Source organism: Macaca nemestrina, chromosome 8 (assembly GCF_043159975.1).
Source record: "Macaca nemestrina isolate mMacNem1 chromosome 8, mMacNem.hap1, whole genome shotgun sequence".
NCBI lineage: Eukaryota > Metazoa > Chordata > Mammalia > Primates > Cercopithecidae > Macaca > Macaca nemestrina.
Genome location: NC_092132.1, coordinates 34,037,842 through 34,065,703, shown reverse-complemented (window position 1 = coordinate 34,065,703; position 27,862 = coordinate 34,037,842). Strand labels below are relative to the sequence as shown.

The following is a 27,862-nucleotide window of genomic DNA, read 5'->3' as shown; positions in this document are numbered from 1 at the left end:
TACATTTTTTCTTTAGTAAGAATGGCTATAGCAGTAAAACGTGACATAAAGGTGGCAGAAGAGAACTCTGGTCACAGGGAAGAGACAGCATGTTGTTCATTTCAAATGAAAGAAAAAATGATCTGAGTGAGTAGTTACATACTGACACCTGTGACAGATAGGGCAATGGAAAATGTCTGCTTGGTCAAGATCCTGGGGGAAATTAATATTGTAATATTGAGACAAAGAGATCTGAAAAAGAAGAATGTAGATGAATGGATTAGAGTAAGCATAATATATACGGTTTAGGTGAATTACATTAATACCCACTAAGAAACCATTCATCACAGAGATGACACTCAAAAACCAAATAGGGTCAATTTGGCCTCTGTGTGCCAGTTTGCCTTTTTCCTTGTTCATTCCCATATCAGTAAAATAGGCCCAGGAGGGGCATATCTATTTTGACAGGGATGGAGACTGTGTACAAGTTCAAGAACTATGGACTTTTTCTCACCGGTGACAACCTGGCTATTATCCCTGATGAATTTCAAAATTGCCAGCAACAAAACCAGGCACTGACCCCTTCAGGCAAATTCTTCTGGATCACTGAAAAAGCCAGACCGCACATTTAGTGACATGAGGCGTGAAAAACAAAAACAAAAGCAAAAAAACTCAGGCTGAAGCAGTAAAATGGGGGATGCAGGCTCTCTAACAGCCTGAACACAGGATGGTTTCTTGCCCAACCTTGAGACGTCGGACATTTTATTTGTCTCTCCTTCTCCCAGCTGTTGTGAGTCTTCATGTGTGCACCGACGGCAACAGAATTTGTTGCCCTTCCTGAAGGACCTCAACTGTTTTTGTTACTCAGAGTAGAAAGAACGAGGCAAGATACTGTGCCTTTCTTACAGCAATGTCACTCTTCTTCCCACTCCTGCACCAGCAAGAGAAGCTTTTTCTGGACATTCCCAGCCCTCCATCTTTCTCATGAGAACTCAGGGAGATCTTTGGAGAATAGCCTTCAACGTCGTAGAAATTCCTCTGGGCTTCTATACTCACATACTAGATCACATTTGGCCTTTGGCAATTCAGTAAACATTTTAGCAATTTCTTCTTTCCTGCCTGTCTGAAGACTTTGTCCTCCTCCTGCTGCCAAAGGTTTGCAGTGCTCATTTTAGGTGCTGGCTTCTTTAGCTTCCAGGCTGGTTGATTGTCATATGAACTCAGGTCTCTGCCAGGTTTAGAAAAAGTTATTATTTTATAGATTACCCAGCTGTGTCTAGTTGTCAGGGTGGGAATGATGTACTTTCTGGTTTTCTACATGCTATGCAGGAGATGGAAGTGTTTGCCTTCAGCATTTCCTGCAGTGCAGTTCTCCAGGCATCATCATCTCTCTGCTTTTGCCCATCTGTTAATGTCTTCATTTCACATTACCTTTTAAAGCATACATTAACTATGTATTTAAAGAGTTGATTGACAGTTCTTTCTTTTCGTTTGGCACATTAAAGATGCTTCTTTGCTGTTATTTGAATTGCTTATTTTCTGAGGAGAAGTCTCAGGTCAGAATTTAAGACTGTTCCTTTGTATGCATTGTATTTTCATATCAAAATTCTAACAGTTTTTCTTTATATCTTTCTTTTATGAATTTGATTATGATGTGATTTTGTGTGATATTCTTTGGATTTATTTTACTTAGTGTTTGTTGATCTCCTAGTTTTGGTACATTTTCCTTCAGACCAGGAAACTTTTAGGGTATTATTTATTCATATATATTTTTATGTGCCCCTCCCTTAGGGAACTACGGGAACATTTATATTGGGTGGCTTGATAAGATGCTATAGATTAGTGACAATCTGTTTATATTTTATTTTTTTTCCTTTCTCTCTTTGTGATTCAGTTTAGGTAGGTAGGTGCTATTGTTGTCACATAGCTTAGTGATTTTTTTCCTTCTGCCACCTCTCATGTGATCTAATTAAGAAAAATTTCACTTAAGACATTTTATTTTCATTTCTACCTTTCCCATCTGTTTCTCATTCTAGTCTTGTTATATTCACTCATTGTTAAAAGTATCAAGCACATTTATATTAGCTATAGCTCCTTAATGTCATTTTTTGTCAGTCCCATCTCTGTCATTTTTTTTAAGCCCTTCTGTCAGTTGTTTATGTTAATTCATAATTTCCTCCTGATTATGACTAAATTTTTTCTGTTTCTTTAATTTATAATAATATATAATTAGACGCAGGCATTGTTGTTAGATTGTTGCAGTTTAGATTTGCTTTTCTTCCTTTAATATAACTATCAAGTTACTAGCAAATCAGATCCACTGTTAAGGAGCTTGTTTATAAATTTTGTTAGCGAAGTCTGCAGTGGCCTTTACTTGGCTTAATTTCCCCTTACTGCTAAAGCATGTTTATTCCTAGTTCTCTACTGATTGCTCCAAATGCTCAACGAGCTCTCTTGATTCTGGCTATATGAACTTAATCTTCTCACACTCTATGTGAGCTCTGGGCATCAGTCATGATTGGCAGCTGTTTGTTTGTTTGCTTGTTTTGAGGGGTGCTGGTGGCATTTATGCATGATCAGAATATTTTAAGTCAAAGAATCCAGAAGATTTATTGTAGTTTAGCTCATTCTATAGTTCTCCCTCAAGTCAGATATCATGCCTACAATTTCCAGGTACTATTTTACATTTCAAACTCCAGTCTCTGTCTCCGAGGCTCTGAGATGGCCATTGTCTACTTAGGCTTCTCCTTTCTGATGTGGGGATTGAAAAATATCCTCAGGCAAAAAGTCAGGGCAGTGTTAATATGCACCTCCAGTTTTGGGGGGCTTTTTTCACTTTCAGGGATCACAGTCATGTCCTCCTGCTGACCAATAACTGTTCAGTTTTCTAATGTTTTAATGCATATGGTAAATCTAGTTTCAGGTACTCTACTACTTTTATAGTTCAGGTAACTGAGGAAAAGAACATGTAAGTATTTCCCCAAGGTCGATTTGTCAGAAGGTTTTACAAAGGCAAAAGTGTTTTCTGGCACGTTTAGGATCTGGATCTCAGGAAAAGAGGAGTTGAAAATCTAGGGGATAAATTTTCTTTAAATTGAGTCAGGTGAAATGGCACACAATACTTTTACTTAGTTTTCAGTTGTACGAACTTAGACATATGATCAAAAGTAGCAATTTGTTTAAAGAGATGAAAAATATATTCTATATCTAGATAGCCATAGGTCTAGGTTATTCTCTACTGTGCAAGAAAGAAGGAAACAAATTTAATCAATAATTCCACAATTAATTATGGCATATTCTAAAATTTATTACATGCATATTAAATGTTACACTAAGATGGTATAAATGACTCGTTAATACAAAATATATTGTCTATGATTAATTTCAATTAATTTATTGATGGAAATTTTATTTTGAAAAGACATTGGACAGTACATTTTAAAAAATTTTCTAACCCTAAAGAAATTTTATACATTATTATATTTCAGTTGTATATCAATGGGCATGGAATTTACAAAGTTGAAAGGTCAATTTTTAAAATTTTTCTGTAGTAAGTTTAGATCTTTCTGCCTTGTATTTGTGGGAAGAAAACATTTTCTGACATTCCCCCAGTAGAGTGGAGCTTACTTTTTTCTTTTTACCAGAGCAGGATCCTGTGTACAAACTGGTTTCTTTTTGCTCCTCTATGAGTTAACAGTTTTTGCTTCTGTCTCACTCTCAAAAATAGTGTACTTTTGCCAAAGACTGGAAATATAAGGGTTTACTACCCTTCACTCGGTGCCAAAATATCGTTGCTTGTTTTAGACCAAAGATTTTGGTCAGGTAAGGAATAAGTATACTCCCAATTCTAAAAGATTTTATGTATGATTGATCTTTTTATTGTTTAAATATTTGCTAGAATCCAGCAATTATGCTATTTGGGCCTGAGTTTTCACTCTAAAATTATGTTCAAAAGCAAATTCTATTTATTTAGAAAGGTAAAACTACTCAGATTTACTATTCTTATTTCAGTTTGATAATTTATGTTTTAGAAGAAACTTGCTTAGATAAATTAAACAATCATATGGCACCAGTTAGTTTATATAATCACCCATTATCAGCTTAAATTCTGTAGTACCTCTAGTGCTATCTGATGTTTATTTTTTATAAACTGGTATATTTTGTTTATTTTTATATACTGGTATATTTTGTCTCTCTCTCTCTTTTTTTTCTTAATAAGTGAAATTAGAATTTTATCAATTTTGTTAGTCTTTTCAAAGAACTAGATTTTCATTTTATAGGTTTTCTCTATTATTCGTTTTCCCCATTAATTTATGTCCACTCTTTTTTTCAATATGTTTTGGTGTTTCCTTTATCCACTTTGGATTTATTTTGGCTTTTTATTTCAGGCTTTCTAAGACGTATGCCTATTTCATCGATGTTTATATGTTTCTTCTTTCCCACCAGAAAGATTTAAAGCTATACCTATTCTTCTAATAGCTGGTTAATTTTATAGCATAAAAGTCTGAGTTTTGTTTTCATTTACACTGTTAGGCTATTTCCTAATTTCCTCTGTGATTTTTTTCTTTGGTCCATAGTTGACAGCGCTGTTCATATCTTCTTTATACTTATTTTTCCTCTTTATTTATTTTATAAATTACTGAGTTAGGGTGAAAAATTCTGTGAACTTTTACTTTTGTACTCTAGGTGCATGAAATTTTGTTTCGTGTACTTTGAAATCTCTTTTTAAGTATACACTTATTTAAGATTATTGTATCTCTTTGATTAATCAATTATTTTGTTACACGTCCTCTTAATCTGTGATAATACTCACAGTTTTGTAGTCTATTTTTCTGACTTTGGCATAGCCACACCAATTTTCATAGTGTTTGCATTTTTTTCATGGTTTTACTTTCCAAATGTACTTAATAAAAAAACAAAAACATGTATAGATGGGTTTTGCTTTTATCTGAAAGTCTCTGATTTTTCATAAAAATGCTTATGTTTATATTTATTCTTACAAAGTATTAATAGAATCTATGTAAATCTTAGTCTTAAAGCTTTTTGATTGAAAACTTTACTTCCACCTTATTTAATGTAACTATATGGATAGATTGAATTAACTGCTTTGCTGTTTATTCTTCTTTTTTCATCTGACTCATTTTTTAATGCTTCAATACCTTTTGAACAATAAGGCTTAAAATGCACACTGGCTAGCTGCCCATCTCCAGGCTTCCTACAGGGCTGCTTTGGCTGAATGAAGAGAGGGTCTCATGCCTTCCTTTCTACCTGCTGGACAGTCTGTTTCCTTTCACTGTTCCTCTTCAGTTTCAGAGTTTCAGACATCTTCTCTCCCTTTACAGTACAAATAAAATAAAATAAAAGCTTTAATATGCTAAAAAGTGTAGATGCTTACCCTAGTCCTATATTTATTCTCTACCTTCAAGCATAATTCCAATTACCTTTCTAGAAATTATACCTGCTTTGTCTACTGGAGACAGTCAGCTGAATCATCTTGCAGAAACATTGAGCTTTAGCACTCAAGGGCCCTGAGACAGCTGTATTCAACAATCTTATTGCATGAAAGAAGGCACTAGCACAGAGAGGGGTAAGACCTGAGTGAAGTCACAGGGTTAGCAGCATGGCTGAGGCTAGTACTGTTGCTCCAAGCTGGATGCTCCCTTTACTCCTCTGCTTCTTGCAGGGGGTGCTCTGGGGAGCATTGTCTTAAATGCTTATTGGACCAGCTGTATCTCAGGTGAATCAGCCTCAAAAGAATTGTTAAGGATAAAGTAATTTGTAATTCAGAGGCCCCAAGAGAAAGGTGCTTGTAAGATGACGAAAGAGGCAGATCCTGCTTCTTACCCTGTCCCTTCCTCTGTCCCCTAAAAGCTTGTCAGACTGGATGCAGGAGGTGAAGGGATCACATGAGGGATCAATGAGGGTTTGGCTGTGAGATGAGCTGCTGCTCTCTTCTCTGTCAGGTCCAGCTTCAGGAATATCCAATCCCATCTGCCCACTCCCAATGAGCAAATTGGTTTGTAAATCCTAAGGCTTATCATTGCAAGAACCTGCAGCCTCAGGGGAGGTCTGAGGGACACAGACATTGCAGACTTTTTCACCAACCAGGAAAACTTTTCAGACATCACCCAAGAGGTCAAGCTGAAGATGTAAAAGGTGGTCCCTAAGTCCATGCTGCAACTTGATGAGAAGAGTGAGGCAGCTGCCACCACTGGGGATGTCCTAAAGTTGACGTTCAAGCCTCTCATTATCATTTTCAACAGGCCCTTCATTGTGATGATCTTTGACCACTTCATATGCAGCAGTCTTTTCCTGGCCAAGGTCATTAGCCTAACCTAAGGGTATGCCCACCCAGGAGCCAAGGCACCATGTGACTTTGGGCATCAGAAACAACGTCTTGGGGAATGGGAGATTTCCCCAATGTTTTACGTTTTTTCCTGAAATCCAATGAGAAGTGTCTTTATCTTTAAGCATCTTGTAATAAATAAATGCTATTAGTGGGGGGAAAATAATATAAGGTGAAGTTTTTATTCTTTATCTTGTTATTTTGGAAGACAAGAAGGACTTCCTCATTCCTCTATATTCTAACTAGAAATGGGAACACATTTTATGTTCAAGTCTGCAAAATCTATTTGGCTTAGATTTTATGTCCTTCTCTATGGATCTGATAACATCTTTTTTGCATTAAAAAATAATTTCATCTTCGTGTGTGTGTGTGTGTGTGTGTGTGAGAGAGAGAGAGAGAGAGAGAGAGAGAGAGAGAGAGAGAGAGTTTCTTCTTTTTTTTTTTTTTTTTAAATAGCCTTGGAGTACCAGTGGAATTTTTGGTTACATGGATGAATTGTACACTGGTGAGGTCTAGGATTTTAGTGCACCTGTCACCTGAGTAGTACACATTGCATCCAATAGACAGTTATTTGTCCCTCATCCCCCTCCTACCCTGCCCCCTTCTGAGTCTCCAAACTCTGTTATACCACTCTATATTCCTTTGTGTACCTGTAGCTTAGCTCCTACTTGTAAGTGAGAAAATAGAATATTTGGTTTTCCATTGCTGAGTTGCTTCAGTTAGAATAATGACCTCTAGTTCCATTCAAGCTGCTGCAAAAGACATTATTTTGTTCTTTTTATGACTGAGAAGTATTTCAAGACATATATATACATATATATATATAAACACACACACACACGCACATATATATCTCCTAAGGATTATCTCAAGAGCCTACAACCTCAGGGGAGTTCTGGGGGACATGGACATACACAAAAATATATATGTAAATATATATAATATATGTATTTATATATTTATGTTTATAAATAAATATATATATACTGTTTTTATACAAAAATATTTTCTTTATCCACTCATTGGATGATGGGCACTTAGATTAATTCCATATCTTTCCAATTGTGAATTGTGCTGTGATAAACATGTGCACAGATGCGTTTTTGATATAGTACTTTTCCTTTGGGTACTCAGTAGTGGTATTACTGAATAGAATGGTAGATCTAATTTCAGTTCTTTGAGAAATCTACATACTGTTTTCAATAGAGGTTTTAGAGGTTTTACTAATTTACATTCCTACCTGCAGTGTAAAAGCATTCCTGTTTTACCACATACACACCAACATCTATTGTTTTTTTAACTTTTTAAGAATAGCCATTCTGGGTAGGGTAAGGTGGTATTTCATTGTAATTTTAGTTTGCATTTCCATGATGATTAGTGATGTTGGGCATTTTTTCACGTATTTGTTGGACATTATACATATTATTTTGAGAAATATCTATTCATGTATCTTGCCCACTCTTTGATGGGATTTTTTTTTCCAGATGATTTCTTTGAATTCCTTGTGGATTCTGGATATTAGTCCTTTGTCAGATGCATAGTGTGTGAATATTCCTATTCTGAAGGTTTTCTGTTTATGCTGATAATTATTCATTTGGCTGTACAGAAACGTTTTAGTTTAATTAATTCCCATTTAATTACTATTGTTTTTATTGCACTTGCTGTTGGGGGTCTTAAACATAAATTATTTGTCCAAGCCAATATCCAGAAGATACATTTTCCCAGATTATCTTCTAGAATTATTATGGTTTTAGGCCTCAGATTTAAGTCCTCGATTTATCTTGAATTGATTTTTGTATAAGGTGGAAGAGAGGGATACAGTTCCATTCTTCTATATGTGACTATCCAGTTTTCCCACCATTATTTATTAAATATGATGCATTTTCCCCAATTTGTTTTTGGATGCTTTGCCAAAGATCAGTTGGTTGTAAATGTTTGAGTTTTTTTTCTGGGTTCTCCATTCTGTTCCATTGGTGTGTGTATTTACTTTTATACCAGTACCATGCTGTTTTGGTTACTATAGGCTTGTAGTATAATTTGAAGTCAGGTAATATGATGCCTCCAGATTTGTTCTTTGTGCTTAGGATTATTTTGAGTATTTGGGCTCTTCTTTGGGTCCGTATTAATTTTAGGATTGCTTTTTCTAATTCTGCGAAAAATGATGTTGGTATTTTGATAGGAATTGCATTGAATCTATGGATTGCTTTGGTCAGTATAGGCATTTTTACAGTATTGATTCTTCCGATCTTTGACCATGAAATATATTTCTATTTGTTTGTCATCTATTATTTCTTTCAGTAGTGCTCTGTAGTTCTCTTTGTAGAGATCTTTCACCTCTTTTGCTAATTATATTTCAATTGTTTTTGTAGCTATTTTAAAGGGACTGAGTTCTGGATTTGATTCTCGGCTTGGTCAATGTTGGTGTATAGCAATGCTACTGATTTTTGTACATTGATTTTTTATCCTAAGGCTTTACTTATTTCATTTATCAGATACAAGAGTGCTTTGGATGAATCTTTAGAGTTTTCTAGGTATAAGATCATATCATTGGCAAACAGAGATAGTTTGATTTCCTCTTTTCCAGTTGGGATGCACTTTATTTCTTTCTCTCGCCTGATTGTTCTAGCCAGGACTTCCAGTACTACTTTGAATAGAAATGGTTAAAATGGGCATCCCTGTCTATTTCTAATTCTTAGAAAAAAAGTGTTTCAACTTTTTCCCATTCAGCATGATGTTGGCTGTGGATCTGTAATATATGACTTTTATTACTTTCATAAATGTTCCTTCTATGGCTAGTTTGTTGAGATTTTATATCATAAAGTATGCTGGATTTTATTCCATGCTTTTTCTGGATCTACTGAGATGACAATATGGTTTTTGTTTTTAATTCTGTTTATGTGATGAATAACATGATTGACTTGTATATGCATATGTTGAGCTATCCCTATATCACTGGAATGAAACTCACTTGATCATGGTGATTTTTTTTTTATGTACTGTTGAATTCAGTTTGCTAGTACTTTGTTGAGAAGTTTTGCATTTATATTAATCAGATATATTGGTCTGCAGTTTTTTGTCGTTATGTCCTTTGTTGGCTTTGGTATCAGGGTGATTGATAATGGCATCATAGAATGTGTTAAGAAGGATTTTTGAAATCTTTTCAATCTTTTGGAATAGTTTTAGTGGAATTTATACCAATTCTTCTTTGAATGCCTGGAATAAATCAAATGAATTCATCTGTTCCTGGGCTTTTTTTGTTGTTGTTTTTGGATTTCTTTATTTTATTACTGACTCAATCTCACTGCTTGTTATTGGTCTGTTTGGAATTTCTATTTTTTTCTGATTTAAGCTGAGGGTTGGGGAAAATGTTGCATGTTTTTAGAAATTTATGAATTTCCTCTAGTCTTTCTAGTTTGTGTGCATAGAGGTGTTCATATCAGTCTGGAATGATATTTTTTATTCCTGTGATGTCATTTGTGATCTTCCTTTCTGATTGAGCTTATTTAATTTTCTCTCTCTTTATTTTTTTTAATCTAGCTAGTGGTCTATCAATATTGTTTATCTTTTCAAATAATCAGTGGTATATTCATTGATCTTTTGTACTTGTTTGTTTCAATTTCATTTAGTTTTGCTCTGATTTTTGTATTTATTTTCTTCTGATAGTTGGGGGTTTGGTTTTTCCTTGTTTCTCTAGTTCCTTGTGGTATGGTATGATGTTAGGATGTGAATTTCTGATAATTCAGATTTTTCTGATTTAGACATTTAGCACTATAAACTTTCCTCTTAGCATTGTGCTGTATCCCACAGATTCTGATAAATTGTGTCACTGTTGGCATTCATTTCAAAATTTTTAATTTTCATCTTGATTTCTTCATTAATCCTGAAATCATTCAGGAGTAGATTGTTTAATTTCCATGTATTTGAATAGTTTTGAGAGTTCTTTTTGACTTATTTCTAGTTTTATTTTACTGTGGCCTAAGAAGATATTTAATATGATTTCTATTTTCTTAAGTTTATTGATACTTTATTTTGTGGCTTCTCATATGGTCTATCTTGGAGAATGTTCCTTGTGCTAATGTAGTTTTTGGGTAGAATGCTCTGTAAATATCTGTTCGGTCCATTTGTTCTAGAGTACAGGTTAAATTCAGTATTTCTTTCTTTCTTTCTTCCTTTTTTTTTTTTTTTTTTTTTGGAGACAGAGTTTCACTCATTTCCCAGGCTGGAGAGCAATAGTGTGATCTTAGGTCACCACAACCTCTGCCTCATGGGTTTAAGCGATTCTCCTGCCTCAGCCTCCTGAGTAGCTGGGATTACAGACATGTGAGGCATGTGCCACCATGCCTGGCTAATTTTGTATTTTTAGTACAGACAGGATTTCTCCATGTTGGTTAGGCTTGTCTTGAACTTTTGACCTCGGGTGATCCGCGTACCTCAGCCTCCCAAAGTGCTGGGATTACAGTCATAAGCCACCGCGCCCGGTCTAAATCCAGTATTTCTTCGTTGACTTTCTGCCTCTATGATCTTTCTAGTGCTGTCAGTGGAGTGCTGAAATCCCCCACTCTTATCGTGCTGCTATCTCTTTTCCTACCACAGTAGTAATTACTTTATGAATCTGGAACTTCAGAGTTAAGTGCATATATATGTATAATTATTATATCCTTTTGTTGAATTGATCCTTCTGTCATTATGTAATGGCCTTTTTTGTCTTTTCTTTTTTTTTTTTTTTTTTTTTTTTTTTTACTGTTGTTGCTTTAAAGTCTGTTTTATTCAATATAAGACCAGCTACCCCTGTTCACTTTCAGTTTCCATTTGTGTGAAATATCTTTTTTCACCCCTTTACCTTGAGTCTATAAGAATCCTTACATGTTAGGTTTGTCTTATGAAGACAGCAGCTATTTGATTTGTGAATTTTTAAATTCATTCTTCCAATCTGTATATATTTTTTGTTTGTTTTGTTTTGTTTTTTTTGAGACGGAGTCTCACGCTGTTGCCCAGGCTGGAGTGCAGTGGCACGATCTCGGCTCACTGCAAGCTCCGCCTCCCGGGTTCCCGCCATTCTCCTGCCTCAGCCTCCTGAGTAGCTGGGACTACAGGCGCCCGCCGGCTAATTTTTTGTATTTTTAGTAGAGACGGGGTTTCACTGTGGTCTCGATCTCCTGACCTTGTGATCCGCCCGCCTCGGCCTCCCAAAGTGCTGGGATTACAGGCTTGAGCCACCGCGCCCGGCCCCAATCTGTATATTTAAGGTGGATCATTTAGACCATTTACATTCAATGTTAATATTGAGATGTGAGATACTGTTCCAGTCATCATGTCGATTGTGAACTAGTGACTTTGTTTTCTTCTTTGTGTTGTTGTTTTATAAGTGTTGTGATTTTATGCTTTCAGGAGTTTCTATTCTGGTGTGTATTAACCTTGTATTTCAAGATTTAGAACACCTTTTAGTATTTCTTGTAGGATTGATCTAGTATTAATAATTTCACTCCACATTTGCTTGTCTGACAAAGACTTTATTTCTCCTTCATTTATGAAACTTAGTTTTGCTGGATACAGAATTCTTGGAGGATTGTTACTCCATTTAAGGAGACAAAAGATAAGACCTCAAGCCCTTCTGGATTGTAAAGTTTCTACAGAGAGGTCTCCTGCTAGACTGGTAGTTTTTCCTTTATAGGTTATCTGATTATTTTTTTTCCTTCCTGCTTCTAGAATTATTTTCTTCCCATTGACTTTAGATAGACTGATGACCATAAGCCTGGTGGTGTTCCTTTTGCAGTGAGTCCCCTTTTGCAGTGGGCTTATTGTATTTGGATATTTAAATCTGTAGCAAGGCAAGGTACGTTTTCCTTAATTAGTCTCTCAAATAGATATTCCAAAGTTTTACTTTTTCTTCTCTCTCAGGAGCACCTGTATTTTTTAGGTTTGGCTATTTTATTTAACCCCATGTTTCTTGGAGACGGTTCATTTATTTAAATCCATTTTTGTTTATTTTGTCTGATTGGCTTAATTCAAAAGACACAACAATGAAAATATTTCTTCTACCTGGTCTATTCCATTGTTTGAGCTTTCCACTGCATTTTATATTTCCCTAAATGTGTCTTCACATTTTCAGAAATTCTGGTAGGTTTTTCTTTAAAATATCTATCTGTTTAGAAATATTCTTACTCATATCCTGATTTTTAAAAATTTGTTTATGTTGGCTTTCACCTTTTTCTTGTATTTATTTGAGTAACTTAATAATCAACGCTTTGAATTATTTATCTGATGTTTCTACAGTTTCATTTGGATACACTAATAGATAGATAGTTTGATATTTTAGGGGATGTTTTAGACCCTGTTTTTCATATTGCCAGAATTATTTTTCTGGCTCCTTCTCATGTGGACAGACTATTCTTCTAATGACGTTTGAACTCATTTTTGATTGAGCTAGGTTGTCTTTTTAATTTCTGTTTTCCCTTAAGGATATGACTTTAATGTTTATAGTTTATTGTCACCTAGCTGCAGCTCCATGTGCTTTCAGTGGTGCAGACTCGGTATGAATCCCTTGGTTATAGAGAATCTTTGTGCAATGGCTTTCTCAGATGGTGGTTGTGGTGGTGATGTGCTGGATGTGTGAGCAGATTCACTGTCTCCTGTAGGGAGTTTTTAGTCTGGTTCACAATTTAGGCTGCAGCCTGCTGCTTCTTTCAAAAGATCTGTGGTTTCTTTCAGTTTTTCTGTTAAGTTACTTCGTTGCTTCTGAAAAGAAACTGCTTTTCTTGTGGCTACTGAAAATGAATTCCTCCTTTTCCCCTGAAAGCAAAGTAGTCCTATGGCCAGCAGCTCTCACTTGGAGAAGATCACACAGCTCCAGCAGGGCAGTCTTTTGTCTCTTGATCTCCCCTTAAATGTGATGACACACACTAACCCCGGCCATCTCTTGAAACATGGCCTCAAGCATTCAGCACCGTGGTGCGTCAAGACAGCCTGCCCAATCCAATTGCTGGGGCTGGATGTCTCTTAGGGATTGAAGGCTGAAGGGAGGATTGAAACTGGAGGTCTGGGAACTCCCAGTCAAGTAACCTGAGTAACAGTTTCATCTTCTGAAAAAGGTCTTTTTCTTGATTCTAGGTTTTATATGTTTATCTTAAACATTTATATTCCTCAAAGATCCTCTAAACTAACTACAAGCTCCTACACATCATCAGGACAAACACGATTCTAACTCTCAAAAGGTAAGTATAGTAAGTATCATGGTAGTGGAATTAAAATATGTAATTGCTACATTTTAAGTTATTAAGTTATAAGGTCAAATTTCAGAAAGAGGAAGAGTAAGTAGAAATGGAATTGCTTGGGAATGTTTACTTAGTTATATTACATTTCTTAACCAACAATAAATAAAACAACATACTTTAACCATTTCTAATTGCTTTCACTTTGTAAATGGTTTCAATCTATCGTCATCTACTTTTTAATATCTATAACCATTAATACAATAATTTTCAGATTTTCAAAATGACAAATGCTAGTATTTTTATCAGAAAGTTTTAGGATGTTCCAGATTGACCAAATATGTTGTTTTTTCCCTTGCTAACATAGAAAGCTAAGTCTTTAAGTTGCCTTATGTCACATATGACACCTCCATATTATAATATGCGTGCTGTCAATGTCCTGGGGATAGAAATGATATGTCTAGTTCTGAATTTCAGCAATTTTTACATTCCAGATTTATAAAAATTAGTCAAACCATTGTAAAGATTATATGTTTCATAAGAAAATGAAATATGCACTTAAAATTTAAAAAAACAAAGTCTTATGGCACTGAATATACTTTTCCTAAATCTCTTAACTTTATAGGGAAATTTATTTCACTAATCTTTTTTTATGTTCTTCTAGCAGTTGTTTCTAAAACACTAAGTTATAAGTTCATACAACTATTTTAACTTGGATACTATAAGTTATTGAAAAGTCTCTATATATTTATATGATAAATGTATGCAGATGTATACAGATTATACAAAATATATCAATTTTATAAGGCAACAAATATCATAAGTGTTGTGCAAAAGATTTAAACAGACACTTCACAAGAGAAATATAGAAAAGTCGAATAAACCAAATAAAAATTCTCAAAATAAGTGGTCATTGGGCAATGCAAATTTAAACTACAATGAGATATCACTACACATCTTTCAGATAAGAAAAATTTTAAATATCTGATAATTCCAAGTGTTAGCAAAGATGAGAAACAACTAGAATCCTCATAGTTGGTAGAAAAAAATAACTATTTGAGAACCTATTATTTTATAATATTAACATAGACTTTGCATATAATCCAACAATTCCACATCTAGGCATTTACAAGTAAGAAATAAAAGCAAATGTCCACACAATGTCTTGCACACAGATATGTAGTATTTATATTCATAAAGCAGAAACTGAAAAAGGACTATGTTTATCAGCATATGAATGGATAACCAAATGATGGCATATTCATACAATGCAACACTACACAACAGTAAAAAAAAAAATTCTGAAACAAAATAATATAGAGGATTCTTTAAACACTATTGAGTAAAAAAGTCAGACACAAAAATGCATTCCACTTGGCTCCCTTTTACATGAAAATCTGGAAAGACAAATCTATTACTGAGACAGAATGGATATTAGTGGTTGCCTGGGAACAAGGAAGTAGAGGATTTATTGGTATATGGCATAAAGGGATTTCGAGGGTAATTAAAGTTTTTTATGTCTTATTGTGATGGTTGTATAGATGTGTGCCTTTTTCAGAACCCATTATTTGTTGACAAAACTAAATTGCATTCATTGACCCATATGTAACAGGTGTTTATAAAAATTATTTTTGTTCTAGTAACAAATATTTAAAAATTATTCAAATGAGGCTTTATTTATTTGTATTTTTAATGTATTAGCAGAGCAATTGCTGGGTGGAAAAAGGTTCCAATTAACTAGTGTCATCTTTCAAGAGATAAGGACTTTTTTCTTTACATGTAAGGCTATATACATGATAATTTATTTTAAATACATTTATATTTTTATACAAAACCTAGGCATTCAAACAGAAACAAATTATACATCCTCAAGAAATAAAACAACTAATATGTGATTTTGTTAGTTAAGTTAAATGGTTATACAGAAAAATAGCTCCTCCAAAACATGAATATCATTTATATTACCAACAATTGTGCTTTTTGTAAAAATTTTAGTAACCTAAATAAGAAATATTTTTCTGTCATATTAAATTAACAATATTTAAATTAACATATTATGTTAAATAAACAATTATTCATTAAAAAGGAAATACAGTATTTCCTGGCTGGTCGCCAAGATTAAAATTTGTAGTCACGTCATTGAATTCAAAATTGCAGATTTAGATTTTTGACTCTGAGCACAGACCTGAGATTAAATAATACTGAAGACTCAATATATATCTTCATATGAGAATAACAACTAATCTTAAATAATAAGCACCTACACAATATTCACAATTAATTTAGAAGTTATGGGGGCATGTTCTGCTGGTTGTCCCTACCACCTGGGTTTAATATCCATCCTGCACTAAATGAGTTACATGGGCAACAGGCTAAACCAATCTAAGCCTTGAGAGACATAATGATAGTACTGTCAAGCAGGATGATGATTAAAATGAATGACATAATTAATACAAAGCACTTGGGTCACAATTAAGCATCAAAAGTACTATACAAATATTAAATATTCATATAGGCTTCATTTCTAAAATAGCTTCTCAAAAGTAATGCTAAATATTGTTAAAGTTAAATGACAAACCTCTTCTTTACAGCTATATTTCATATTTTTAAAAAGCTAAATTATTTTTTATTATAAAACAGGTAAATTAATATTTGTATAGATAATTATAAATATAAAATTTCAAAATATCCCATGAAATTATTTTTCATGAAGGAATTAACCAATGGTGTACATATAATTAAGAATATAAGTATAAATATATCTAAAATGTCTTCTTGGGTGACCAAAGAGTAAAAATTTAAACCAAATTCTCTTGAAACACATTGTATAGACAATCAAGTATGCTGTGAATAATATAATCACCCAATATCTTTTCTTAGATTTGAATTCAATCATAATAACTCTGATGTAAATAATTAAAATATTTGCTTTTGGTTCAAAATCTATTTTATATTGCATCTTATTTCATACATGGTGTTAGTGTACAAAAAATCATAAATGAAAGTTTACTTTATTAAATGCCATTTTAGGATCCATTGCTATCTCAATCCATGTTCACTATAAAACAGAGCCTGAGACTAAGTAATAATCCTCATTACCTTTGGGAGGTCACATTCCAATGTAGGTAGGATGATGCAAATGAAAGTGAAGCAAAGAGGAATGTGAGTAAAGGCAAAAAGGATGCATTAACAAACTGGCCACTGTCCCTTAATGAGTTAAGAACACTCATATCTGATATTCGGCAACTGCAAATATTCATCCAGACAGGGTTATCAGATGGAAGAAGCAAGAGAAAATTGATTTGCCAGTCTTTTCTTGGCTCCTGTACTCCATGGTCAGAGTTTGTCTCATGGAAGGATAACTATCCTATGCATCTGAGATGCCCAACATGGCCCCTTCAGTAATTGCTGGAGAAATCATAATGCCTGCACAGTGTTCTGCTGCTTCACCCAAATCTGGAAGAAGTGAGAGGAAGCAGAGACTCCCCATATGTGACTGATGAATCACAAATGACAAAACTCTCCAGGACACATATTTAAGAGGTGGGTCAGAGGTCTTACATGATAAACTTACTCTAGCATTTCAGTCTTCCTAAGTCTTTGAACATTTTTGTTTCTAAAATACTAAATAAGTTCTAGAATTTCAACATTATTTATACTAGGCTTTCTTTGGGTCAACATTTAATTTCTTAATTTATTTTTTATGTATTATTATTATTATTATTTGAGAGAGGGTCTCACTCTGTCACCCAGGCTGGAGTGCGGTCATGGGATTATGGCTCACTGCAGCCTTGATTCCTGGGTTCTAGTGATCCTCCCATGTAAGCTCCTTCAAGTAGCTGGGACTACAGGCATACACCACCATGCCCAGCTAACTTTAAAACAAACGTTTTGTACAGATGAGGTCTTGCTATGTTCCTCAGGTGAGTCTTGAACTCCTGGGTTCAAGTGAATCTCCTCCCTTGGCCTCTCAAAATGTTTTGCGCTACTGCACCCAGCTGAGTTCAAATTTTTAGTCAGCTAACCAATCAAACTATTGGAGTCTCCAAAACACTCAATCTAACATACTATACTTAGAATCTGTGATTATCATACACATATAAATAAATTCAGTCTGATCAAATGTTATATTCCTTTAATGAAATTCATCATATTTTTATTATATTGGGATACATGTGCAGAATGTGCAGGTTTGTTACATAACTATACATGTGCCATGGTGATTTGCTGCATCCATCAACCCATCATCTACATTAGGTATTTCTCCTAATGCTATCCCTCCCCTAGCCCCCCATCCCCCAACAGGCCTCAGTGTGTGATGTTGCCCTCCCTTTGTCCATATGTTCTCACTGTTCGACTCCTATTTGATAGTGAGAACATGTGGTGTTCGTTTTTCTGTTCCTGTGTTACTTTTCTGAGAAGGATGGTTTCTAGCTTCATCCATATCCCTGCAAAGGATTTGAACTCATTCTTTTTTTTTATGGCTGCATAGGATTCCATGGTGTATATGTGCAACATTTTCTTTATCCATTCCATCATTGATGAACATTTGGGTTGGTTCCCAGTCTTTGATACTGGGAATAGTGCTACAATAAATGTATGCGTGCATGTGTCCTTATAATAGAATGATTTATAATCCTTTGGGTATATACCCAGTAATGAGATTGCTGGGTTAATTGATATTTCAAGTTCTAGATCCTTGAGGAATTGTCATACCGTCTTGCAGAATGGTTGAACTAATTTACGCTCCCAACAGTGTGAAAGCATTCCTATTTCTCCACATCTTCTCCAGCATCTGTTGTTTCCTGACTTTTTAATGATCACCATTCTAACTGGTGTGAGATGGTATCTCATTGTGGTTTTGATTTGCATTTCTCTAATTACCAGTGGTGATTATCTTTTTTGTGTGTGTTTGTTGGCCACATAAATGTCTTCTTTTGAGAAGTGCCTGTTCATATCTTTGCCCACTTTTTGATGAGGTTGTTTTTTTCTTGTAAATTTGTTTAAGTTCTTTGTAGATTCTGGATATTAGCCCTTAGTCAGATGGATAGATTGCAAAAATTTTCTCCCATTCTGTAGGTTGCCTGTTCACTCTGATGATGACAAACCCACAGCCAATATCATACTGAATCAGTAAAAGCTGGAGGCAGTCCTTTTGAAAACTGACACAAGACAAGGTTGCCCTCTCTCATCACTCCTATTCGACATAGTATTGAAAGTTCTGGCCAGGGCTATCGGGCAAGTGAAAGAAATAAAGTGTATTCAAATAGGAAGAGAGGAAGTCAAATTGTCTCTGTCTGCAGATGACATGATTATATATTTAGAAAACCCCATCATCTCAGCCCCAAATCTCTTTAAGCTGATAAGCAACTTCAGCAGTCTCAGGATACAAAATCAATGTGCAAAAATCACAAGCATTTCTATACACCAATAATAGAGATACAAATCATGAGTGAATTCCCATTCACAACTGCTACAAAGAGAATAAAATACCTAGGAATACAATTTATAAGGGATGTGAAGGACCTCTTCAAGGAGAACTACAAACCACTGCTCAAGGAAATAAGAGAGGACACAAACAAATGGAAAAACATTCCATGCTCATGGATAGGAAGAATCAATATCACGAAAATGGCCAAACTGCCCAATGTAATTTATAGATTCAATGCTATCCCCATCAAGGAACCATTGACTTTCTTCACAGAATTAGAAAAAAAACTACTTTAAATTTCATATAGAACCAAAAAAGAGTCTGAATAGCCAAGATAATCCTCAACAGAAAGAACAAAGCTGGAGGCATCACACTAACTGACTTCAAACTATACTACAAGGATACAGTAACCAAAACAGCATGGTACTGGTACCAAAACAGATACATAGACCAATGTTACAGAACAGAGTCTTCAGAAATAACACCACACATCTAAAACCATCTGATCTTTGACAAACCTGACAAAAACAAGCAATGGTGAAAGGATTCCCTATTTAATAAATGGTATTGGGAAAACTGGCTAACCATATGCAGAAAACTGAAACTGGACCCCTTCCTTACACCTTATACAAATTTACGTTGTATTCTTAAAATCCTTTCACACACAAAAATGCCCAGATTTTTCTGTTAAAATAGTTCGAAAAAATCATGCAATTATTGTGCAACCATGGGTCTTACTTTGTACCTCACTCTTTGGGGTCCTTAAAGAATTAATACTTGTTATATGTCTCAAAGCAATGACTGATGCTAGTGATGAATTTTAAGGCAGGTCATCAGTCCCTGCTGAGACAACTAAGCTAAATATTAACAATTGTTTCCACAATCCTTAGTGCAGGGGAACCTCACAAGTGAAACTAAATTCTTCTGCACAAAAAGGACAAACATCACCTACTCTTCCATTTCTTTGGACAAAGGTTGTCAAAGTGGTTTCAATTCTGGGAGCAGATGCAACCGTCCACTGTGCTGAAAATAGAGGAAAAAAATTTTGTTGTATAATAATAATATATACTATTCTAGAAAAAGCAAATTTTTTTTTCCTGTAAAATTAGGGTGCTAATGATGGTAAGAAAAACTTTAGTTAAAACCGTGACATGTCTAGATGATCTGTGTGTTATAAAAACCAGAAAGTATGAAATTTTTTAAAGTAATGTAGCTCAAATGATCTCTTTTGCATAATACACTTCCACTGTTTAAACAAGGATCCTATAATTCTTTTTGCCTAGACAGCTGTTCAAAGGCTATTAATTTACATCACAAAATGAAATATAACAGTGTGATTGGGTTGGTGGTACTACAGAGGCATTTTTAGAATTCTTAATATAATGCACAGTAAATATCACAAGTTGTATTTCCAGGATGATTTTATCAAGTTAAATGACCTTGGAGTAGACTATTAAGGGCAAGGATACCTCTCTTATAATCGACTTCAGTTATTAAAGCCATACAGAATCTTTTCTCATATTGAGAAAAATTTATCCTCTACCCCCTGATGGCTACAACAAAGGGTTTGGGCTATTTGTTCCAAATCTTGTATATAACTCTATTACAGAGATATTATGCATGTTAAGAACATCTAAATCCAGTCTAGTCTGATGTACCTGGCTATTATCAGAATTTGTGAAAATGCCACTTATTTAAAAATTATTTCATAAGACTGCTCATGTATAGAAAGTTTCTGAATATATTCAGACTTCCATTGCAGTAAGAAAAAGTATGATAAAAGGATATGAAACACTTTTAATAAAAATTAAATATTACCAAATGTATTACAATACTGATTATAACTCTAAGTAATTTTTTATTTGCTTGTTTAAAAAATTAATGTATCCCTATTCATTGGCAAGTATGCTACCAAATGCTGAGGATTCATTCCCGATATTCCAAGCAATGAATGGGCACAATATCTCAAGTGTTCGCCTGGACATGTTCCAGCAATTTAAATACATAGTAATGTATTAATAATATAGGTTTTTTATCATTCTATAAGTATCAATTAAAGTTATATAATAGCCAAAAATTTAATTGCAGTCACACACACATTGCCTAACATTTCAGTCAACGGTGGACCACATATATAATGGTAGTCTCATAAGGTTATAACAGAGCTGAAAAATTCCTATTGCTTAGTGATGTCATAGCCATCATAATATCACAGTGCAACACATTATTTATATGTCTGTGGTGATGCTGGTATAAACAAAACAACTGTGCTGCCAGTCATATAAAAGTATAGAACATTGGGAGGCCGAGGCAGTGGATTACAAGGTCAGGAGTTTGAGAGCAGCCTGTCCAGTATGGTGAAACCACGTCTCTATTAAAAAGTACAAAACAAATTAGCTGGGTGTGGTGGCCCATGCCTGTATTCCCAGCTACTCAGGAGGCTGAGACAGAAGAATCGCTTGAACCCGGGAGGTGGAGGTGCAGATATCGCCCCACAGCACTCCAGCCTAGGCAACAGAGTGAGACTCCATCTCAAAAAATAAATAAAAACAATAAATAAATAAATAAATAAATAAATAAATAAATAAATAAGGACATACCATTTTGCACAGTATGTAATATTTAATAAAGATAGTAAATGACTATGTTACTTGTTTATGTATTTACCAGACTACACTTTTTATCATTATTTTAGTGTGTACTCCTTTTACTTATGAAAGATGTTAACTGTAAAACAGCCTCAGTCAGTCCTTGAGGAGGTATTCCAGAAGAAGGCATTGTCATCATAGGCGATGACAGCTCCATGTGTGTTATTGCCCCTGAAGATCTTCCAGTGAGACAAGATGTGGAAGTGGAGGACAGTGATGTTGATGATCGTGACCCTTGTTTGTCTTGGACTAATAATGTGTGTGTTTGTGTTTTAGATTTTAACAGAAAAGTTTAAGAAGTAAAATAAATAAATAAATTGTTAAAATAAGAATACAAAGTAAGAAAATATATTCTACAGCTATTCAATGTGTTTGTGTTTTAAGCTAAGTGTTATAAAAAGAGTCAAAAAGTTAATTTAGAAAAGATTTTTAAACATAGCATTTCAATATCTTTTGACCATTATGGTATGAATAAAAGTTGCTTGAATCTAGAAAGCAACACAAATTATTGCATCAATACGATGTATCTAGAAATACATAAAATGAAAATGATTAGTGAAGGAATTCATCTTAAAAGTCAATTAACTTACTGAAATTTAAGGATAAATGTTATTAACCAATTGTAAATAGGGGTGTTTTCCTGTGATTAAAAAAAGGGGTTGGCATACCTGTCAGTCAAGATGTTGTCTTTCTTCAGTGTCAACATGTTTGTGTCCTGTGAAACATTTTCATATTATTTTGAATGCTCGAACTGATCATTTTTACATCTATGCTTTCTTATTAAATTGATTTTCTTCACCAGATGCTGTTTCATGCTGTCCAACTCTAATGCCATTCTTAAATTCTGTATATTTTTAAGATATTTCTCAAGGTCTGTTCCCATCAGAAGATGAAGTTGGTAAGTCATATGGAATTTGAATTACACATGTCCCACTTTAAGTAAAGAAGTTAAGCTCTCCATCTTACAAGGCTGTGGATAAGAAAGGTTTTTAACTTTTTTTTTTTTATCAACACCTAAGAAAAAATTTAATATTTATTCTTCTGGATAGAGACGGAAAAAATATATATTTCTAGAGCTTTCCTCAGACCCATATCTGCCACCAGGCTACATCACATCTTTCAGAATTTCAATTGGATAAGCTTTCTTGCCACTGTTTTTTAAAATAAAAAGCTCTAGACCCTCTTGGTTCCATATATAATTACTGCACAAAATATTTTTAGTGTTCTCTTTCAAATTGTACCTGTTGCACTTTTTAGTTTTATATACAAGCAAATAGTGACTAAGTAGATGCAAAAGAAAAGTTATTAACACATTATTAGAAGCTCAGAATTTTAAGAGGTAGCCAGAGGAGCTAATTTAGAAACAATAGAAACTAAAGAAGTTCTTAAAATTAAGAAGAGAAACCATAACTGTATTATTAAGATTACAGACTTCATATCCTCTCTCTGTTCTTCATTCACTCAAAGTCCATTTTTTTTTTAAATAAAATGAATGGTGATCATTAAGTCAGTATCATTGGTGGTACATGATTTATACCTCACAATATCATTAAGTATTTTCTTTAAGAGAAATAATGTGATGAGGACATTTTAGATTGAAGAGTAAGCATGCACAAAGCATTAAAAGTTCTGAAAATGTGTGTAATATTCAGTAAACTGTAAGTAATTTCTCATTCTAGAAATGTAGGGTGTGCTAGGTTGAGGAGAGACAACAATGATTTCAAGGGAGATGACCAGGCAGATGTTTGTATGTCAAGCTTAACTGTGAACTTTATTTACTAGGCAATAGTGATCTATTGTAATGTTTCAAATAGGTAAATATATGTTATATTTATTCTTTAGAATGATTATTTTGGCATGGTTCAAATGATGAATGAAAAGATTGTGAATTTAGAGGCAGAATGTCAGCAAGGCTACACTCCCAACAGAACCAATAGAGGTGATGATAACTTGAACTAAGGCAATTATCAGTGTGGATATGAAGGAGAAAATTATCCCAGAAGTTGTTAAGGAGAGATAATTCTAGGTACTACAACAGCAGTTAAATGCCTGGGATAAGATAAAGGAAAAAGTCAGAAATAACACTTGCAGTTCTGGTTTTAGTGATTGCATAGATACATTAGCAATCCAAATATTCCTGTGTCTTCTTATTTCTCTCTCTCTCTCTCTCTTTCTCCCTCCCCCCCATCTCTCTCTCTCTTTAAGTTACCTGAGAGAGATTTGCTAACCAACTTGAATTCTGAAGTTTCCTCTCTTATGGATATGAATATCTTAAAATTCAAAATACCTTTACCAATCCTTTAACTAAACAGTAAAGAATCTCATATTTTTACATAATTGTTTCATCAGTGAAGAGTTTATAGATATAATTTATTCTTCATTTACAATTTCATCATGAAGAGCTTAGAGATAGAATTTATTCTTCTGGCAAATTCTTTTTATGCCTTATAAAATTAAGTGCTATGGGACTGTAACTATGTATGAAATAGTGAGGTATCAGCATAGATATTGCTCATCAGAAAAGGAAAAATGCAAAGAGAGAGGTTAGGGTCAAAAGTCTGGTATAGAAAAGCATTCTAAGTACATTGCTGAAACAGATGAGCTATTTTCATAATGGCATATACTATACTAAATCTATGTAGCTAGAATAAAATATTTCAGGATAATACAAGAGAAAAAAATGCACTGTTTAGGATGTTTCAAATTCTGTAGAGTTGACAATAAATTATTGAAAGATCTGAAGTAATGATCACAATCTTGATGGAAATAATGAGACATGATCCACAAGAAAAGTCAGTGGTAAAGTCAGCAGGGATCCACTAATTCAAAGTTGAGTTTCATTTTCTCTAGTATGTATGAGATGCTCTAGGTCTTATTTTTTTATGGTTACTATGATATTTCTCAATTCTCTGAGGCTCTAATCAACACCATAGGCAGAAAATTACAAATATTGTGATTGGGTAAACCAAACATTTTGTCTATTATTCTTTTTCAGTGTCTTACGTATTGCTTACGAGACTTTTGAGACCAAGTCCTAATATATGTAATTTCTAGAACTATTTAAGCTAATCTACATAATTCCCACTGGCCTGCTAATCAGAAAGTACTGCTCTAGAACCAAAACTTCCAGATCTAATATCCAAAGGATATGAGATAAATAACAAACATTTAAATTCATCCCACATATTCTGTTCCCTGGTATTTACTGAGGAAACATTTACAGTTTATGAAATAGAAATATTATTTAGGCATCTTGAATACTTTTGAAGTATGGATTTATCAAGTGGACTCTCTTCCTTAAAATCATAACAGACACTTTCTTTGCAAATATTACACGTAAGTTTACTAAGTAACAAGTCCTGTGCTAAGTAGTTGATTCACTCACAAGCTCCCTTTGTCAAGTGACCTAAATGTAAGAGTTAAAGAAAGAGGAAAGAAACACGAAAAGCAGCTCAACAGTCAAAGACAGGTTTAGTTTGGAGAATAAACCTGAGAGGGCCTTCAGGCCGAGTTAGGTCAGGAGCACTCTATCGTACAGACAAGAGTATTTAAGGGTTCAGGGCAGGAGAGTTTATCACAGGCTCAGAATGTCTCTGTCTCTTTGTCTTGCTTACCTGGGAGGGAGAGTTTGGTGTGTGTTCTCATATATCTTCCTGCAGCTGTAGGTATAACCCCCAAGTCTGCTTTTAGCTTCCTTATCTTAGTGCGCCTAAAGAGAAAGGGATGCGCTTATTAGGGCCCACCATTTTACTGGGGCCCATCGTGTGAGTGTGACGTTTGGTGGTTACCCAAGAGACTTTCCCTGATCCCCTTGTATCCAAGCTGTCTTATCTGTGTTTTACTGTCTGCTCTCTCTGGCTGCTTGTTGTTAGAAGAGAAGTGATTTTCTTGAAATGCATGAGGTTAGAAAGGGAGCTGGAACTTAAAGTGGCAGTGTTTGTCCAAGATGGCGGTGCTCTATCACTATACGGATAAGCAAATGATAGCTTTGACATGTTTAAACTTGTCCAAAGTCACATGTATTGTTAAGTAGCAGAAACTTGAGGTCACTAATTTATCTTTAAAGGTCACCTATTTAGTCAAAATATATGCTGTTTTAAGTAAAACTTTATATAAGTACCTCTGCAAGGCAGCAGACCTCAATTCCTATTTTGTGGCAAGAAGTCCTTTCTGACCATTGAAGAACACTCCTTTATTTAGAGGCTTAGTTGTCTTGTTCAGGGTCTGCAGAATGCTAAAGAGTATTCATTTGAAAACAGGTTTGAAGTATCCTAAGAAAGTCTGTTTTTAGTGTTGTAAATACATGCTAAAGATCAAAATAACACCTTTAGAATCATTATAACAGAAATAATACATACGATTAACTGTTCCACAAATAATTTTGCATAAGCACCTTGCTCAAACCATGCAATTACTCCATGAAGCAAATGTTATTTTTCCTCTATTATACATAAAGATATTTTTGTAAAGTTGCTATTATAATTATGGAAGTTTAATGGCTTAAAGACGTCATAGTACTTTTAGCCAAGGTAGACAGAACTTTCTTTTTCTACAAGTTACTGAGTTGAGATTTGTTTAATATTCTTCATTTCATAATCTGAATTTATTTAATTTGTCAGTTAATACTAAAATTACATAATCTCTGAAAACAAAATTTAGTTTCTTTATTCAAGGAATGAATATCTTTATTCTTTATAAATTGAACTTTTTAAATTTTGTTAACATTGTGTTATATGAACCATTCATTATTTGGCTGGGAGACTTTTTTTTTTTCTGCTCTGCTTAGGATTTTGGATACTTCTTTCTATTCAGTGAATCAGTGACTTAAGTCATTTGGGCTTGTGCACATGTGTTTGCGTTTGTGCTTTTTAATAAACCTTAAGGGTTATAAGCACTGGTGCATAAAACAATATCATACTTTGTATTTTAAATGATTTTTCTACAGAAAATAATCAGTCATAAAACAAAAACAAAGGATAACATATAAAATTCTATTATTTTTCTTGAAGCTATATGATGAGAAACTTGAATTTGAATGAATTTATTTAAAAAAAATGTCAATTTCTCCTCAATTTATTTTGAGGAATCTTGAAATACATCAGCTTTAGAGAGTTTTGTCATATAGAAAAAATATTTGAACCAATATTCTCCTAATATTTGGAAAAATTTATCTTTATTAAAAGCTGTATTCTGTATCCCTCAAAAAAACATGACAAAAGTACTTCAAGTGAATGAGGATATTAATATGTCTGTTTCATAAAATCATATCAACTCAATTTTAGAGACCCTTTACAAAAATAGTTAAAAAGGTTCAATAAAATCAATGGTTTTTCAATGGTCTGTTTCAACTGTAATCAAATTTCTACCTATTACAAGGCAACTTAGAAATACTTATGCACAGATCGTTAAAATTTAATATTTAAGACATTATATAGCACTTTATTGGGAATATGAAATCTAGAAAATAGTTATTTTATTGTAAATTATCTCTGTAACAAATAAGGGAAGTGAAAATTCTCACATAATTTGATAATTAATGACAATATAGTGAATTGTCAAGCAAATCCAATTGAATATAACAGGTTAAGTGACAGACTCACTATACCTGAAAATATTGTTTTCATAAGGAAATTTTCTAAGAAATAAAATAAAGTCGACATTTGTTGACTTTATATTGTTGACTTTATTTATAAAATAAAGTCGATATTTGTTGATGACAAAATATCACTGACTTTTGTTGTTTGTCACTTAGGAAAGAGCCATTTAGGAAAGAGCCATTTAATTTGATTAAAAAAATTCTTAATATGAATGCTTATGCAGACTCTTTTAAAATTATATATCTTACTAGAAGTAAGATACTTTCATAAAAACTAATGGTTCCTTCATTCAAGTATGAAAAAAATCACAATTATCTAAATGAGTTTAATTTGTTGGAGAAGGAGGATAGTATTTCCTAATTACTTTTCTTTTACCAAAAAAAAAATTTATATTACTCCTCAAATATTTTCTCTTTTGTTCTCTAAATGATCTGGCATTTTAACTCTATCTGGCAATGTAACAATTGAATTAGTAAAATGTTATTTTTATTTAAAAATATATAAATATGGATTTATATCAGATAGAATTACATAGAAGGAAAATAGTATAATATAGTATAATTATAGCATAATTACTTGCCACTGAATTTAAAAAGGGTTAGAGAAAAGCCTACCAGCAAAAGTTATCAACTTCTATTCTGGGGATGGTAGGA

At 33.7% G+C, this 27,862-nt stretch overlaps 1 long non-coding RNA gene across 1 annotated transcript in view; it reads left to right on the top strand.

Moving 5' to 3' along the window:
* The first annotated feature begins 1,079 nt into the window (after window positions 1-1,079).
* Window positions 1,080-27,862, top strand: part of LOC139355654 (uncharacterized) — a 90,665-nt gene continuing 63,882 nt past the window's right edge. Inside the window, exons 1-2 of the long non-coding RNA XR_011606469.1 lie at window positions 1,080-1,134; window positions 13,472-13,536. This is a non-coding gene — a long non-coding RNA (uncharacterized lncRNA). The remainder of the gene's footprint in view (window positions 1,135-13,471; window positions 13,537-27,862) is intronic.